Here is a 16,276-nt window from a genome sequence, read left to right as displayed (position 1 = left end):
AGAAAGCAATTAATGATGGAAAACAGTAACCATACTAAATGTATTAATATATGACCAAATACTTATATTTTTTCATTTTATAGTATTTAATTAGGTAAGAGGTCAGCAATACATCACACCTTGCTTGATTTATGTAGCATTAGTTACTCATACATGTTCAGCTGGTAGTTTTAACTTGGCATTCACATTCAGTTTCTGGTAACTTGAATTTGTAGCCTACGCTATGGCTAGGGAACTCTTCCAGAATCACCCCAGTTACTACTTCCAGGATCAGGGCTGTCCTCTGGAGACTTTGAAGACTACCTCCTTGAATTCCCTCTAGCCACCCCAGGTGTTCATTGTACTGGGGGACTCCTGCTCCATTTTTTAGTTGGCCCACTGTTCATCTATTAAATAACTACAGCCAAAATACTTCACTCCAGGGTTCATTCAGTAAACAAGAGGTCATAGTGACCCATTGTAGTGATGTGGTGATAGTACACTGACACACAAATAATTGTTGCTTCCTATTGTTTGACTGTAGTCTGGTTGAAACAATTGTGTCCCTGGTTCTGACCATGTTTCTCTCTATGCATAATCTAGGATTTTTATTGATTTTATTTATCCTTCAAAATACACATTTTCCAAAAAATTTGAATTGCTCTAAAAAACTATTGATTTGCTGTGCCATTAAAAGATTAGAGATCACTAACACTTCCAAAGAAATGTTTGAAGCAACAACTAAGGCCTTATCTTTTTTAGCCACCTTCTCTCACGCCTACATAGTTCTTTCCTACTGGAGGTTGCTGAAATATATAGTTACAGTACATTTTCAAAATTAAAGAAACAAAAAAAGAAATAAACTTTGAACTTATTAAATAACTGGAGATTACAAACTGGCCCCATTGCAATTTGCATGTGTCTTTGTGTAGGAGGGATGACCGAGTAGCACAAATCAATATTCGAGTCTCGGTGGCCTTTTTTCAGGGTGCCATGCAGCACTTTTGAACTGCTGCTTAGCTGTTATGCTGCTCACTCCCCCTCCCGAGTAGCAGTTTGAAAGTGGCAAATTAAGGGGGAACAACTCAGTTGCACGGGTTAGCTACCGAACAGTTGGTTGGCATACTGATAAGCTTGACCTAGGATGCAAAATGACCTAGCACTGGCATTTCATGTAGCTTTGGTTCCAAAACCCAATGGGTGATGCACTTGTTGTTTATATGACAGTGCTTAGTGGCAATCAATCAATACTTCTTGGGGTGTACTCTCTACGTTCATCGTTCTTATGTTGGTATTTCGCAGTGGTTGTTACATCACAGAGAAAACTAATCGTTCATTTCTTGGTGCTTCGCAGCAATTGATCAATACTTCCCTTGGGAAAGCTAGTGTAAGGTAGTGGAACTGAAGAAAACAGTCATAAAAGAGAAGTACCAGCTCATCTATTATTATGTAGATTAACCATTGGTCAAAGTGACAACTTTGCAGTCTTCTTGGTTATAAGATCTTAACACATCTAAACCTGTTGACTGTCACCCAGTCTTCCTTGCCTTCTTCTTCTACTTTTGGCTACTCCCATTAGGAGTTGCCACAGCGAATCATCTACTTCCATATCCTCCTGTCCTCTGCAACTTGCTCTGTTACACCCACCACCTGCAAGTCTTCTCTCACCACATCCATAAATGATATCTTAAGCCTTCCTCTTTTCCTCTTACCTGGCAGCTCCATCCTTAGCATCCTTTTCCCAGTATATCCAGCATCTCTCCTCTGCACATGCTCAAACCAACACAATCTTGCTTCTCTGACTTTGTCTCCAAACCATCCAACCTGAGCTGACCCTTTAATGTACTCATTTCTAATCCTGTTCATCCTTGTAACACCCAATGCAAATCTTAGCATATTTAATTCTGCCACCTCCAGCTCTGTCTCCTGTTTTTTGGTCAGTGCCACCATCTCCAACCCATATAACATAGCTGGTCTCACTACTGTCCTGTAGACCTTCCATTTCACAGTTGCGGATACCTGTCTGTCACAAATCCCTCCTGACACTCTTCTTCACCCACCCCACCCTGTCTGCACTCTCTTCTTCACCTCTCTTCTACACTCCTGTTAATCTGTATTGTTGATCCCAAGTATTTAAACTCGCCCACCTTCCCCAACTCTACTCCCTGCATCCTCATCACTCCTCTGAACTCTCTCTCATTTACACAAATGTATTTTATATTGTTACCACTGACCTTCATTCCTATCCTTTCTAGAGCATATCTCCACCTCTCCAGGGTCTCCTCAACCTGCTTCCTACTCTCGCTATAGATCACAATGTCATCAGCAAACATCATAGTCCATGGGGACTCCTGTCTAATCTCGAATGTCAACCTGTCCATCAGCATTGCAAATAAGAAAGGATTTAGAACCCATCCCTGATGTAATCCCACCTCTTCCTTAAATGCACCTGTCACTCCTACCACAGACCTCACCATTGTCACACTTCCTTTGTACAGATTCTGTACAACTATATTTCTCTGCCACTCGCGACTTCCTCATAAAATACCATATGACAGGGTGCCTAGGGAGGAGTTGTGCTTTCTCCAGGTCCACAAAGACACAGTGCATCTCCTTCAGGCCTTCTCTGTACTTCTCCATCTTCTTCTAAGTGCAAGCATCACATCTGTGGTGCTCTTTCCTGGCATGAAACCATACAGCTTCTCGCTAATCATCATCTCCCTTCTTAACTTAGCTTCCACTACCCTTTCCCATAATTTAATGCTGTGGCTCATCAATTTTTCCCTCTGTAGCTACTACTGTTCTGTACATCTCCCTTATTCTTAAAAATCAGTACCACTACATGCCTTCTCCACTGCTCGGGCATCCTCTCACTTTTCAAGATGCATTAAACAAACTGGTTAAAACCTTCACTGTCATCTCTAATCTTAAACACCTCCATGCTTCCACAGGTATGTCATTTGGACTAACGTTCCATTCTTAATCCTCTTCATAGCTGTCCTTACTTCCTCCTTGCTAATCCATTGTACTTCCTGATTCACTATCTCCATATCATCCAGCCTCTTCTCTCTCTCATTCTCTTCATTCATCAGCCGCTCAAAGTACTTTTTCCATCTGCTCAAAACACTCTCCTCGTTTATGAGTATGTTTCCATCTTTATTCTTTATCACCCTAACCTGCTGCGCATCTTTCCCAGCTTAATCCCTCTGTCTAGCCTATTGGTACAGGTCCTTTTCTCTCTCCTTAGTGTCCAATCCCTCAGACAGCTCATCAAACACCTTTTCTTTAACCCCCACTACCTCTGTCTTCACCTTATGCCTTATCTCCTTGTACTCCTGTCTATTTTCTGCATCTCTCTGACTATACCACTTCTTCTTCACCAACCTCTTCCTCTGGATATGCTCCTGTACTTTCCCATTCCATCACCAGGTTTCCTTTTCCTCCTTTCTCTGTCCAGATATCAAGCCAAGCACCCTTTTTCCTGTCACCCTGCCACCAAGGTCCTGTCTTACTTCCTCCCTGAACTCAACCTTGCAGTCTTCCTTTTTCAACTTCCAACATTTGATCCTTGGCTCTGCTCTCACACTCCTCCTCTTCTTGATCTCCAATGTCATCCTACAGACCACCATCCTATACTAACTACGCTTTCCACTGCCACCACTTTGCAGTTTCCAGTGTCCTTTAGACTGACCCTACTGCATAGGATATAATCTACCTGTGTGGTTCTTCCTCCAGTCTTGTACATCACCGTATGTTCCTCCCTCTTCTTAAAATACATATTCACCACAGCCATGCCCATCATTTTTCACAAAATCCACTGCCATCTGACCTTCTGCATTCCTCTCCTTAACAACATACATGCCCATCACCTCCTCATCTCCTCTGTTCCTTTCACCAACATGTCCATTGAAATCTGCTCCAATCCCCACTCTCTTTCCCTTGAGCACACTGTCCACCACTTCATCCAACTCAATCCAGAAATTTTCTTTCTCATTGCACACATTGCAACTTGCGTGGCATATGCACTTACAACATTCATCATCACACCTTCAATTTCCATCTTCATAATCATCACCCTGTCTGACACGCTTCACCTCCAAAACACTCTTGACATATTGTTCCTTCAGGTTCACCCCTACACCATATTTCCTCCTATCCACTCCATGATAGAACAATTGGAACCCGAATCTGATCCACCTGGCCTTACTACCCTTCCATTTAGTCTCTTTAATGCACAATATATCAAACTTTCTTCTTTCCATCACATCAGCTAACTCTCTCCCCTTACCAGTCATACTGCCAACATCCAAAGTTCCTACCCTTACTTCCACTGTCTTTACCTTCCTCCTCTTCTCCTGCCTCCTGACACGCCTTCACCCTCTTCTTCTGTTTCTTCAGCCAACAGTAGCCCAATTTCTGCCAGTACCCTGTTGGCTAACAGTACTGGTGGTGGCCATTGTTAACCCGGGCCTTGACTGATCCGGTATGGAAATCTGTATTGTTATCTGCATATTGTTCTGGCAAAATTTTACACTGGATGCCCTTCCTGACCTAACCCTCCCCATTTATCTGGGCTTAGGACCGGCATGAAGAAATACAGTTTTGTGCATCCCCTGTGGCTGGGTCACCCATTCTTCCTTGCCTATTGTGTTAAATTCTGTTAAGCTGGATGGTGGATGAAGTCTTCATATAAAATGGTTAAGGTCTGGGCTTTGATTCAAGAGCATTCGTGTTTTTGTTGTATAATCATTACACCTTTATGGATGAGCAGCAAATACAGTTTTCAAGTTGGGTTACAGTATTCAGTAGTGAATCACGGTCAAAACTGTAGAGTGAGTGCAATTTTTTCAAGCTCTTACTGTTTTGGGAACATCACATAGGTTTTAATTTAGGTCATAAATGTTATCATCCTGAACATTTCTGACAATAAACACATATTGAGGCTGAGTGTATGGAGTATCATGATTAGCTCTGTGGCCTCACCACTGCACGAATACTGGTTTGACTCCCCAGCCTACCCTCCCTCTGTGGAGTTTTAATTTTTCCCCCCATATCTTCATGGATTCTCTTCAGATTCTCGATTTCCCACCTACATACAAAAGATGTGCCACTTCAGTGGCTTAGTGACTATAAATGGGCCCAGTGAGGGTGAGTGTGTGCTGTCCTGTTGTACTGTCTAGTGTTGGTCCCTGCTTTATGCCCAATATTGTCAGAATGAGCTTCACTGCTCCTATGACGTTATAATGCACATTCAGAAAATTAATGCCAGGGCAAAGGCCGTAGTGTCCCTACTGGTGATAGCTTTTTCATAGAACAGAAAATTTCTGATCATAAATAATTTGTAACAGTCTGCGCATACAAATTATATTTAGGGGAGCTTTTTTTTTTTCTTCTTCTGAAATTACATCAACGGATCATTCCATTGTTGAATAAATGTGACCATTATCAGGCTTTATCTCATTCAGTGTGTGTGTATGTCTCAGTGTTTCCATTTCAGTGTTTGCTACAGTATTATTTTTGATGCTGTTACAAAGTGCCAACAATAGCATGTAGAATAGCACAATATTATACCATAATGTTTTTTTTTAATTATGAGCTATTGATGCAGAATAGTTTGCTCAAATTTCTTATGTCATCAATGCTCTCTATTGTACATTCAGCATTCATTTTTCTGTGTCATTTGTTGGATACTTAATGTGTACAATATTTCCTAATCTAACTGGTGCTTGAATCAGTGTGTTGCAGCTTCTTTGTTACACACATAAAATTTACAGATATTGCCTTTCATTTATTGCAGAACATATAAGAATGAGAGCAACATCATCAATAAATAACTTGCTCAAGAGTGAGAAAATAACACTTTTCTTAATTGAAGCTAAACATGCAAATTTGCTTGGTCAGTCACATTGTAGAGCTGGCATTGAGGCAGTTTTTAAGTTTATTATCTCACCAACTCATACTGTAACTGTCATTGAGATATTCTTGATTTATCCTCAGAATCAAGTCTAATCTGTGCTCAAAATCACCATACTTCAACTTCAGAGAACTTCAAGAATCTTAACATTAGTCTATGGATTTTTTTTCACTTACTCTTTTGACACTGTAATTAATACGAATCCATCATTGTTCATTAAAAGGCCCATAGAGACCTTGGCAGCATTAGGAACAAAGTAAGAGCCAATTGTGAATCACATGTTGTTCCTTTGCAGAGCACATATAAGCACACACTGATACACATACCTATCAGCCCAAATTAGAAACACCAATGAACTTAACAAATGCATCTTTGCAAGTTGGGAGGAAAGACATGAGGAGAACATGCCAGAGAACATGAAGACCTATCAGTCATAGTTAAAGGGCCAGTAACTGAATGCAGAATTTTGGTAGCAGCACTGACTGGTATGAAGCAACTTTGCCACCCTTAAAAAATGTGGCATGGTACAATTTGAAAGCAAGCTAAACTAATTTCCACAATGAACCCTATATATATATGTATATATATATATATATATATATATATATATATGGCCATGAATTAAGAACAAATCCCAAAAAACACCTCTCTGGCTGGTAAATGTCAGGTGGTGGGAAAGAAGTTCTACCTTTCAGTTCTATTTTTCCTTGTCAAAATTATCTTAAAATCTGACTTATTTCTCTATTACATTCCAGTCAGAGTTCATTAAGTGAAAAGGATTAAAAAGACATTCACAACCAAATATCCAATATATTTTAATTTCAAAAGCCAGTGTCGATTCTACAGAGTCTGATGAAATATATTTTAAGAGGCTGGCTGACTGAAACAATTAACTTGTCTCTTTTTTATTATCTTACATTTGAAAACATGTTTACAACATATACACTTTATTTTATCATATTGATTGCTAACCTGTTCTATACTGTATTTTATGGTTTTACTTATAATGTCCCTTACAGAGTCTTTAAGAGAGCAATCCAATAAAATGCATTATTATTATTATTATTATTAGTAGTAGTAGTAGTAGTAGAATACAAATGTCCAAAGTGATGAGGAAAAACAAAATAAAATTTAAGCATTTTTCTTTAATTTTTAATTGGCAAAACCACGTTTGGCAAGCATCTGGTGATGGCAGTGCTGCAGCAGCTCATTTGGGTTGTCTGAATGGTCCACTATAACTGGAGAAGGTACTTTATTCTGTTAATATTTTGAAAACAATGTTCTTCTTTCATTAGATTTTCATTGTTTTTTCTTGCTCTTATTGTCAGTCTTTGGACTTCTGAGATGATGTGCTGGATCTCTTATCTGCAAAACAGAAAAAAGGATAAGAGAGTAATGCACAGACAGACAATACCTGTTGTGCACTATTCTTTTTGTTAGATTCCTTTTGTCTTATTACTCAAAAGCTTTTCAGACCCTCAGATAACATCTAACTCTTAGGTCTTGTTGAAGTCAGTTTGCAAAAGGTTTAGACAATTGTTTCTATGTGAAGGAAAAAAAGAGCAACATCTTTTATTTTTACCTTTCTGTTCCTTGGGTGCTCCTTAGTTCCTCAGTTTTACTGTGTTAAAGTTCTTCTTTTATAATATTTATGAAAACTCTTTCATTTTTGCTTTGAGTGATACCTCCTATTTCAAATAATAAATACTTATAAAAATACAGAAATAAATACAGAAGTTGTAGTAGTAGCAGTAATATTGTCACGTTTACAGAGCAGAGTGACCATGTCACAGATCCACTTTATCCATTTTTGAGATATGGGGGGAAGTAGATTCAAATCCTGGATGAGACACCAGTCTATTACAGGGACTCCTTACACTCATGCTGAATGTTTAAGTATTCTCTGAGTCCAGACATCATTCATGGGGAGGACGTGGAAGTGGTGTAGAGCCTGGGGATTAACATAAACAACAAACTGGACTGGACTGGACTGATAACACAGTGGCATTGTACAAGAAGAGTCAGAGCAGACTGTAGTTTCTAAGGAGATTCAGGTCTTACTAGTCCATAGTAGCCAGTGTGTTGTTCTACGCTGCAGTGTCCTGTGGAAGCAACTTGAGCTCAAAAGCAGCACAATGCCTGAACAAACTTATCAGGAATACCTGCTACATCACAGGGCAAACCCTGGACACACTGGAAGCTGTTGTGGAAATGGGAATGTTAGCATAATTGGAGTCCATCACAAAAAATCCCCTCCATCACCTCCTGGAGGTCTTGGAGCACTTTTAGCCATAGGCTCATTCCACCACTGTGTGCTAAGAAGTGCATCTGGAGAGTCTTTTCTGCCCAATGTTATCAGGCAATTCAACTCCTCCTATTGATTTACCTTTAAGTTCATTTTGAATTTTCTCTTCCATATACATTTACTTATTTATTTTTATTTATATGTGAACTGATTGATTGTTTGGCTGATTATCTATCCTGTGTCCCTATATCCTTGTTTTTTATGTTTCTGCTGCAGTATGCATCTGATTTTCTTCTTGGGATTAAAAAAGTTTATCTAATCTAATCTAATAAAATGGTCACACTAGTCACTACATCTCTGTGCCACTGCTTTTGATAAATGATAAAATTTATCCATTCCTCTTAAGGCAATTCAGGGTCATGAGAGGTGAAGCCAATCCAGCACATTACTTGGTGTGGGGCAGGAATCAGCTTTGAAAGGAGTGTGAATCCATCTCAAGATCACTCACACACACTCACACTTACTCCAAGGGGTCCAATTTGGAATCACCAGTTAACCACACCTAACATGCACATCTTTGGGGATGTAAGAGGGAAAACCCATGCAGTCAAAGAAAGAAGGTATAAACTCCACATGGTCAACAAGGTAGTGTGAGGCAGCATTACTAACCACTACACCACCATGCCACCAATATTTGACAAATGAGATGTTAAATTTATTTACACAGATTTTCTATTAGACTCATAATTGTGTCATAGATGAGGGCTGATGACTTTACCAGAAATGATTGTTCAAGAATTTAAAGGATGGGAAAACATGAGTTCAGTGTGCACTGCTGATTTTTAGAAATTGCAAAACTAAAAAAAGATGCTTGTTCTCCACACATTAAAGAAAATGTTCACCTGAAAATCTGGTTTGGTTAGTTCAGGAAAAAAATTGTACAGCCTTCATAACGAACACAGTAATGGTAGTATTTGTCAACCAGACAGCTTGATAAATGTTGGACCCTGAGTTTTAAAAAATTCCATTACGGTACATCATAGACAGAATTGATTTCAATCCATCCAAAAAGCAGCACAGTATAATTGAAAGTTAGCCGTCAGTAAGCTTTAATCAAAAGAAAACACATTCTAACAAAACAAAGGAGCAGACGTTCTTGAAAAGAAAGCCTGCTCAGAACAATGTGTCAAACATCACTAAGCAACATTCTCAAACTTGTTTAATCAAAAGCAGGGTCACAAGGGGCCAAATCCTATTCTGTCGGTACAGGCTGCAAGGCAGGAACTATACAGTGGATTTGGAAAGTATTCAAACCCCTGCAGCCTTGTGCTAAAATCATTTATTCTCTCATCTGACAATACTTAATACCCCAGAATGACAAAGATGAAACAGAATTTTAGATTATTTTTGAAAATGTATTAAAAATAAAAAAAAAGTATTTAGACCCTTTGAAAACTAGCACAGGTGCCTTCCATTTTACTGATAATCATTCAGATGTTTCGGCACCTTATTTGGAGTTCACTTGTGGTCGGTTCAATTGATTTGACATGATTAGGAAAGACAAACACCTCTCCATAGAAGATCCCACAGTCGATAATGTGTATCAAAGCAAAAACCAAGCTACGATCTCAAAGGAATTGCCCACAGAGGTTAGAGACAGGATTATGTCAAGGCACAGATCTGGAGATGGCTTAATAAATCACTGGAGTATTGAAGGATCCCAAGAGCACAGTTGCCTTCATATTTCTTAAATGGAAGAATTTTGGAGCAACAATGACTCTTCCCAAATCCGGCCAACTAGGCAAACTAAGCAAGTGTGGGAGATGGGCCATGGTAAGAGACATAACCAAGAACCCAGTGATCACATTGGCTGAGCTCTGGAGAACCTTTGTGGAAATGTGAAAAACTCCCAGAAGGATATCCATCACTGCAATACTTCACCAATTTGTGCTTTATGACAGATTTGTCAGAGAAAATTAAGCCTCTCCTCAGTAAAAGACATGTGGAATTCATCTTGGAGTTTGCAAAAATGCAATTAAAGGACTCTTGGACTCTGAGGAACAATTTTCTCTTGTCTGATTAAATCAAGATTAGTATCATGTCTTGAGAAAACCAGGGACTGTTCAGCACTATTCCAATGGTGAAGCATAGTGGTGGCATCTTCATTCTGTTGGGTTGTTTTTCAGCAGTATGAACTGAGAGACTAGTCAAGATTGAGGGAAAGCTGAATGGAGCAAAGTACAGAGATATCCTTAATGAAAACATATTCCAGAGCGCTCCACACCTTGTGCTGGGATGTAGGTTTACATTTCAACCAAGACAATGACTCTTAACCACAAATCAAAGACAACCCAGGCGCAGCTTAGGGACAACTCTGGAAAAGTCCTTGAGTTGCCCAGTCAAAGTCTGGACTTGAACCCAATCGAATGTCTCTGGAGTGACCTGAACATTGCTGTACACCAGTGGTCTCCATCCAACCTAATAGAGCTTGAGAGGACCTACAGAATGGCGGAAAATCCCCAAATCTAAGTGTGCGAAACTTGTTGCGTCATACCCAAGAAGACTCCAGACTGAAATCGCAGCTTTAACTAGGTAATGAGTAAAGGGTCTGAATATTTGTCTCAATGCAGTATTTCAGTTTTTTATTCTGAATAAATTTGCTAACATTTCTAAAATCCTTTGTCATTCTGAGGGTATTGAGTGTTGTTGATATAGAGGAAAAAAAAATAACATACTGTAAATGATTTAAACTTGAACCTTTATTTATTTCCAGGCATCAAGGTAGCTAGGAATTTGTTTTGGTGTTACACCCATATGCATAACAAGGCAAATACAATTAAACAATATGTATTACAATACATGACACCATCACAACATTATAGCATAAGGCTGCAACATAGCAAAATGTGATAAAGTGAAAGGTTCTGAATACTTTCTGAATCCGCTGTAAACCCTTTCATGCAAGGACAAGGCAAGCAGCACAAATGAGGTTTACTCACCACTGACAGGGTGAGGCATTTGGCAGGACCTTGGATTAAAGCTACTGTTGCTGTGGATCGAGAAGTTCCAGTTGAAGTTTTTTGTGTCTATTGGATTTTCTCACTAGAGGTGTAAATTGCAAGGCCTACTAAGAAAACATTATAGAGATGGCCCAAGACACTTGGGGACAGAGAAATCAGTTTTCCCCTGGTCAGCTTATTGCTATTACAAGTACTTGGAGATCTAAATCACTGACAGATTGGACTGGTCTCATAACACAGAGGAACTATATAACATAAGGCAGAGCAGGTTCTTTTTTTCATAGGAGACAGTGTGCTTTTAATGTGGGAAGTGACATCCTTCACATCTCCTACGACTCTGTGATGGCCAGAGTGAATTTCTTTGCTGTGTTGTTCTGGGTTAGTAACATCACTTCAAAAGAGGCCCACTGAATCAACAAGCTAATCAAAAGGGTAGGCTCACTTATGGAATGCACTCTGGACCACCTGGAGGTCATACCAAAGAAGAGAATTAAAACAAAACTGAGGGCCGTTATGAAAAATGCTGCACATCCTCTCTATGACACACTAACACTGAGTACTTTCAGCCAACAAATTATTCAGCAGAAGTGTGTCAGGAAAAACTTTGGGGGCTCTTGTATACCAGAAGCAACATGCCTGTATAATGGCTTATTGTAACTGGGACTGCCAAGTCAGACATTTTCTTTCTTTTTAGTTATTCTGGTGTGTGTTCAGACCATATTTTGTGTATGTGTATATATTTATATATTTATGTATTTATCTATGGAATTAGTTTTTTAAAGAGCTTCTGTAAAAAGCCAGATTTCCCCCTGGGAACAAATAAAGTATGTACATTCTGTCTATTTAGCTTTCTGTCTGTCTGTCTGTTTGTCTGTCTGTGTATCTATCTGTCTAATTCCAGTATAATATAATATACTATAAAATATTATATAATATCAATATAATATGTTACATGATTCTGTCACAACAAATTACATTGTATAATGAAGCATGTTTCCTTTAAAACTCTAAATATGCGACAGACATGACAGATTGCAGAAAATAAATGGCAAAAGAGATAATCAGATAGGTAGACAGTGGCTAAAATAGTTAGAAAATGGATGGTTAGCTAGGAGGCTATTCCTGCTATCAAACAGGATTATAAAGGAATAAATGAGTAATAATTGCCATTGTAATGTCTTATCTTGTGTTGCTTTCTATTGCATTCTTGTTACCTTTGAATAGCATTTTATTATGCTGTATTTGCCAAAACAGTGAACTACTAGGTGATACAAGATAGTGCACAAAAAAAAAAGTTGAAAGTGCCATGTGTGAGAAACGGCAAAGAGAATTAGACACACTGTGCCAGAGAAAGAGAAATAAGCTCTCTCAATGACAGTTGCACTTCAAGAAGTGCTTTCAGGGTTGGAATTTTGCCATGTGGCTGAAAGTATTCCATCAATTCCTTACAAATCCTGCATGATTTCACTTAATAAAGCAGGAGAACATTCAAAGCAAAAAGGGCTTGCCTCTTTTATGTCATTATGAAAATACACAATTCACGTATGCTTTGAGTGCACAATGTTGAGACCAAGCAACTGTCTGCTGACTGAGCTGAGCGAGTGTCGAGATGATTTGCAGCTGTGATAAGGGAGTAAGGGAAGCTTTGCAATTCTCTTTCATTTGTTATGAACATGGTTACAGTTGTTCATTAATTTTTGACTGGCATATCCAGTTCAAGGTCTCTGGTAGTTGGTGCTCATCCCAGCTGTACCTGAGCGAAAGACAGGAATTAAGTCTTGAATGGAGCACAATCCTCATGGATATCTGAGTACATATGATTCCAAATTTCCACATACACACAGGGCCAATTTAGTGCAGAAGTTCTACATTTCCTACTGTTGTGCATGTTGAGTGTTCTCTCAAATTCAGGTGATGGACATTACATAAGGAATATCAAGTGTGACTAAACAAGAGTTACAGAAGTCAGGGTCTGTAATTTGAGATGACATTCAGGATCAATAATCTTCAAGATATTTCACAAGAAGGCTCTTTATTAAAGAAAGGTAATGAAGAACCCTACAATAAAAAAAGATTCCACATCCTTGCTCACAATGTGTTTAAAAAGTATCACCCTGAGGAATATATGATGAAAAGTCTGATAGGGCAATGATACAAAAATGGAAGCTTCTGGCCTGAATGCAAATCAATCAGTGTAGCACAGATCACACACCGGATGCCAGACATATCATACTGACCCCACAGTAAGGTGTAGTATTGGTAGCATGGTGCTGTAAGGATGATGGGGATGGCAGTCTTGCTCAAATTTACAAAAAGATGAACTGCATGCAAGACAAATAAGATTCAGGTATAATCCTTATCTTTACTTCTAGAACACTGCAATTAGTTTGTGTTTCAGCTGGATAACAGTCCAGAACTGTCAGAGCAATATGCCGTGACATAAAATGAAAGATATTATTTCAGTATGGTGTGATGCTCCAGGTGCCCACAGCCACTGAGTGTTTCCCAGGACATCAATAGTGAAAAACCAGGAAGGAGTTGGGCAAATGAGGACACATACAAGTTAATGGTGATAAAAGTGAAAAATGCATATTTATTAAAAACAACAACAGTGTAAAAAGTGCAGCGCAGTTTAAATCTTCAAATAGGATTGGAAGGTTAACCTATTGGACTGTGGGAGAAAACCAGAGTACCCAGAAGAAACCCACACAGACACAGGAGGAACAAGTAAACACCGTGCAGGGAGCATCCGAGACATGAACCCTGGTCTCCATACTGCAAGGCAGTAGTTCTACCACTGTGGCAGCATGCCACCTGACAATAACATAATATTTTTAACATTTTTTAGAATTGGTTTAAGCAGTTCTTATTTTTCAATTAATAGACAGAAACTGTAAGTGAGTAAACTTAGTACATGCACATGTTAAGATGAATCAGGTAGTTAACGATAATATCATTGTTTGTAAACCTCATGCTGGAATCCCCCAAAACTAATAAAAAGCTCCCCATTTGTTGTTACTCAGAGGGGAAGTCCCCTCTTATCCACATAAAATTCAATCTCTTTGCCAGTTTTTATCAAACATCTCAGAATTACTCTTAGGAATTGCACTAAAGCTCTGACTAGGATAAAAATGTACCCTTCCTCAAAGTAGGACGTCAGAAGTATGTTACAAAGTGTCCTACCTCTACTCCCATTAAGGAGTAGTAGGCCATTTTTGAGAATAAATGATGTCACAATTTTACAGCACCACTTTCTGTAAATTTCCACTCATTATAACATTTTGTAGTTTTCTGATACTAAAACTCAGGTTTTACCACAGGTGAATAATAGCAATAATAATAATATTTAAATTAGTAGGAGGAAAAGAAAAAGAAGAATAAATCATAATAAGAGACACACACATGGCGAATGAGAATTTTGCCAAGTAATAGGCACATTTATTTAAAAATGAATGATCCACAGCTGTACTTTCTGAAGAATCACCTTCCCGCGTTTATGGTCACGGGAAATGCCTCATAAGGTAACAGTTGCTGAAACTAACCACAGCTATTCTGGCACTTTTCTGAAGTTGTGTTCACCCCTCCAGTGTCCCAGTTATCTTCCAGAGTCACTTGCTGTGTTTCTCTCAATGAGTCCCCCATATCTTCTATGAGGCTGTATTTATCCAATGCCACAGGAGTCTCCACCTGCCTTTTGAACTTTCTGGGGTCATGAAATGTAACACGAATGTTCCAGGGGTTAATAGAATGCGGAGCTCAATATAGCTGTGTGATATTGTACTGTCAATCACCAGCCTGGCTTCATGGTAATATGCTGGCTACTATAGTACAGTTTGCATCCTTGACCACCAGTGTGTTGATACTGTGATAGTGCTTGCGATTGAAATATGTGTTCTCATCCACAGTTGAGGCAATGATCTTTAAGTGGGTGCCATCAATCACACCAACACCGCCAGGAAAACCAGCATGAATTTGCATGAATGCAGCTTTCTTTAACATTATCTTTTGTGGAGTGGTGGGGAAACTGTATATATGTGGGTGTGACCTCATGTGTTGTAAGGGTATTCAAAGTTTAGTGAAAAAACTTGAAGAATGGTTGGTTGTAACATACTTAAATCATCACTATTACAAAGCTGAAGTTTTCATATGGCCAAAAAAAACATAAAGTCACCATCACTTTTACTTCAGCTGGTCACACTTGACTTCTCTGCAAAGACTGAGTGATCACATGGCATACAAGGTTTATTACAAATGTTAGTCCATCTCTGTCAAATCAATATGCTTTTATGAGTGCTTTGTTGTCAGGCATTTCCAAAATATTCCACCTTTCCTGGGATGTTTGTGACAAGTTTTGCCTGAATACGATCTTCTGGTAACTCCTAGTGAGTTAGGACAGCTTTCAAGCTCTCCTAAATTCTGGTGAAATTAGGAGCAGTTTTTTTTGAAAATTGATAAAATGCTTTTACTTCTGCTTCTAAGAGTAGGACCAAATTTCCATTCAGTTGGGACCATTTTCCTACACAGAGGTGCCTAATAAATATGAGCACTGAACTTTACCTTTTTTGTAAATTTAAAGTATGGAGTCTTAAGGCTAATTTTTATTTTCTGCCAAAGCACAATATTGTTTATACTTTAAAAAGTAATTTCTCAAAAAAAAAAACATTAAGTGTACATAAGAAAAATTAAAAGACTTACTCACGCATAAACTATTTGTAATACCTTGTGAAAAACCCCCAAATACAATATTTTTGGGTAGGTGAAAAAGTATTACCTTTAATTTTACTTAGTAAGTGGAAGTAAGGCTGAAATAAATGGTTGTACTTCAGAACATTTTAAATTCCTGGGGTTGGTATGCCAAGACAAAAAGGTTGAGACCCCCTGGTCTGAAAAGGGCTTCACAATTTGACTGGTGAATGTTTCAAAGTATTTTTTTAAGAAAGGAATAAAGTACTTATAATTATTATATTTTATGGTACTTTCTTCATGACAGCTAATGCTGACTCTCCCTGTAGAATTTCATCATTGATCAAGTGTTTTTATGCTTTTTTTGTTATTTTGTTTTTACTAATTGCTACCTTCATTTGCCAGTTCATTTGGCCAGTATGATTGGTGTTGGAG

At 38.6% G+C, this 16,276-nt stretch overlaps 1 protein-coding gene across 1 annotated transcript in view; it reads left to right on the top strand.

Annotated features, from left to right (window-relative positions):
* The window catches only part of tmod4 (tropomodulin 4 (muscle)), a 106,296-nt gene that overhangs the window by 32,203 nt on the left and 57,817 nt on the right, over window positions 1-16,276 (top strand). The gene's annotated exons all lie outside the window — the stretch shown is intronic.

This window comes from Erpetoichthys calabaricus, chromosome 2 (genome assembly GCF_900747795.2).
Source record: "Erpetoichthys calabaricus chromosome 2, fErpCal1.3, whole genome shotgun sequence".
Classification (NCBI taxonomy): domain Eukaryota; kingdom Metazoa; phylum Chordata; class Cladistia; order Polypteriformes; family Polypteridae; genus Erpetoichthys; species Erpetoichthys calabaricus.
Note: the sequence above shows the minus strand (reverse complement) of the source record. Positions and strands in the feature narration are given on the sequence as shown.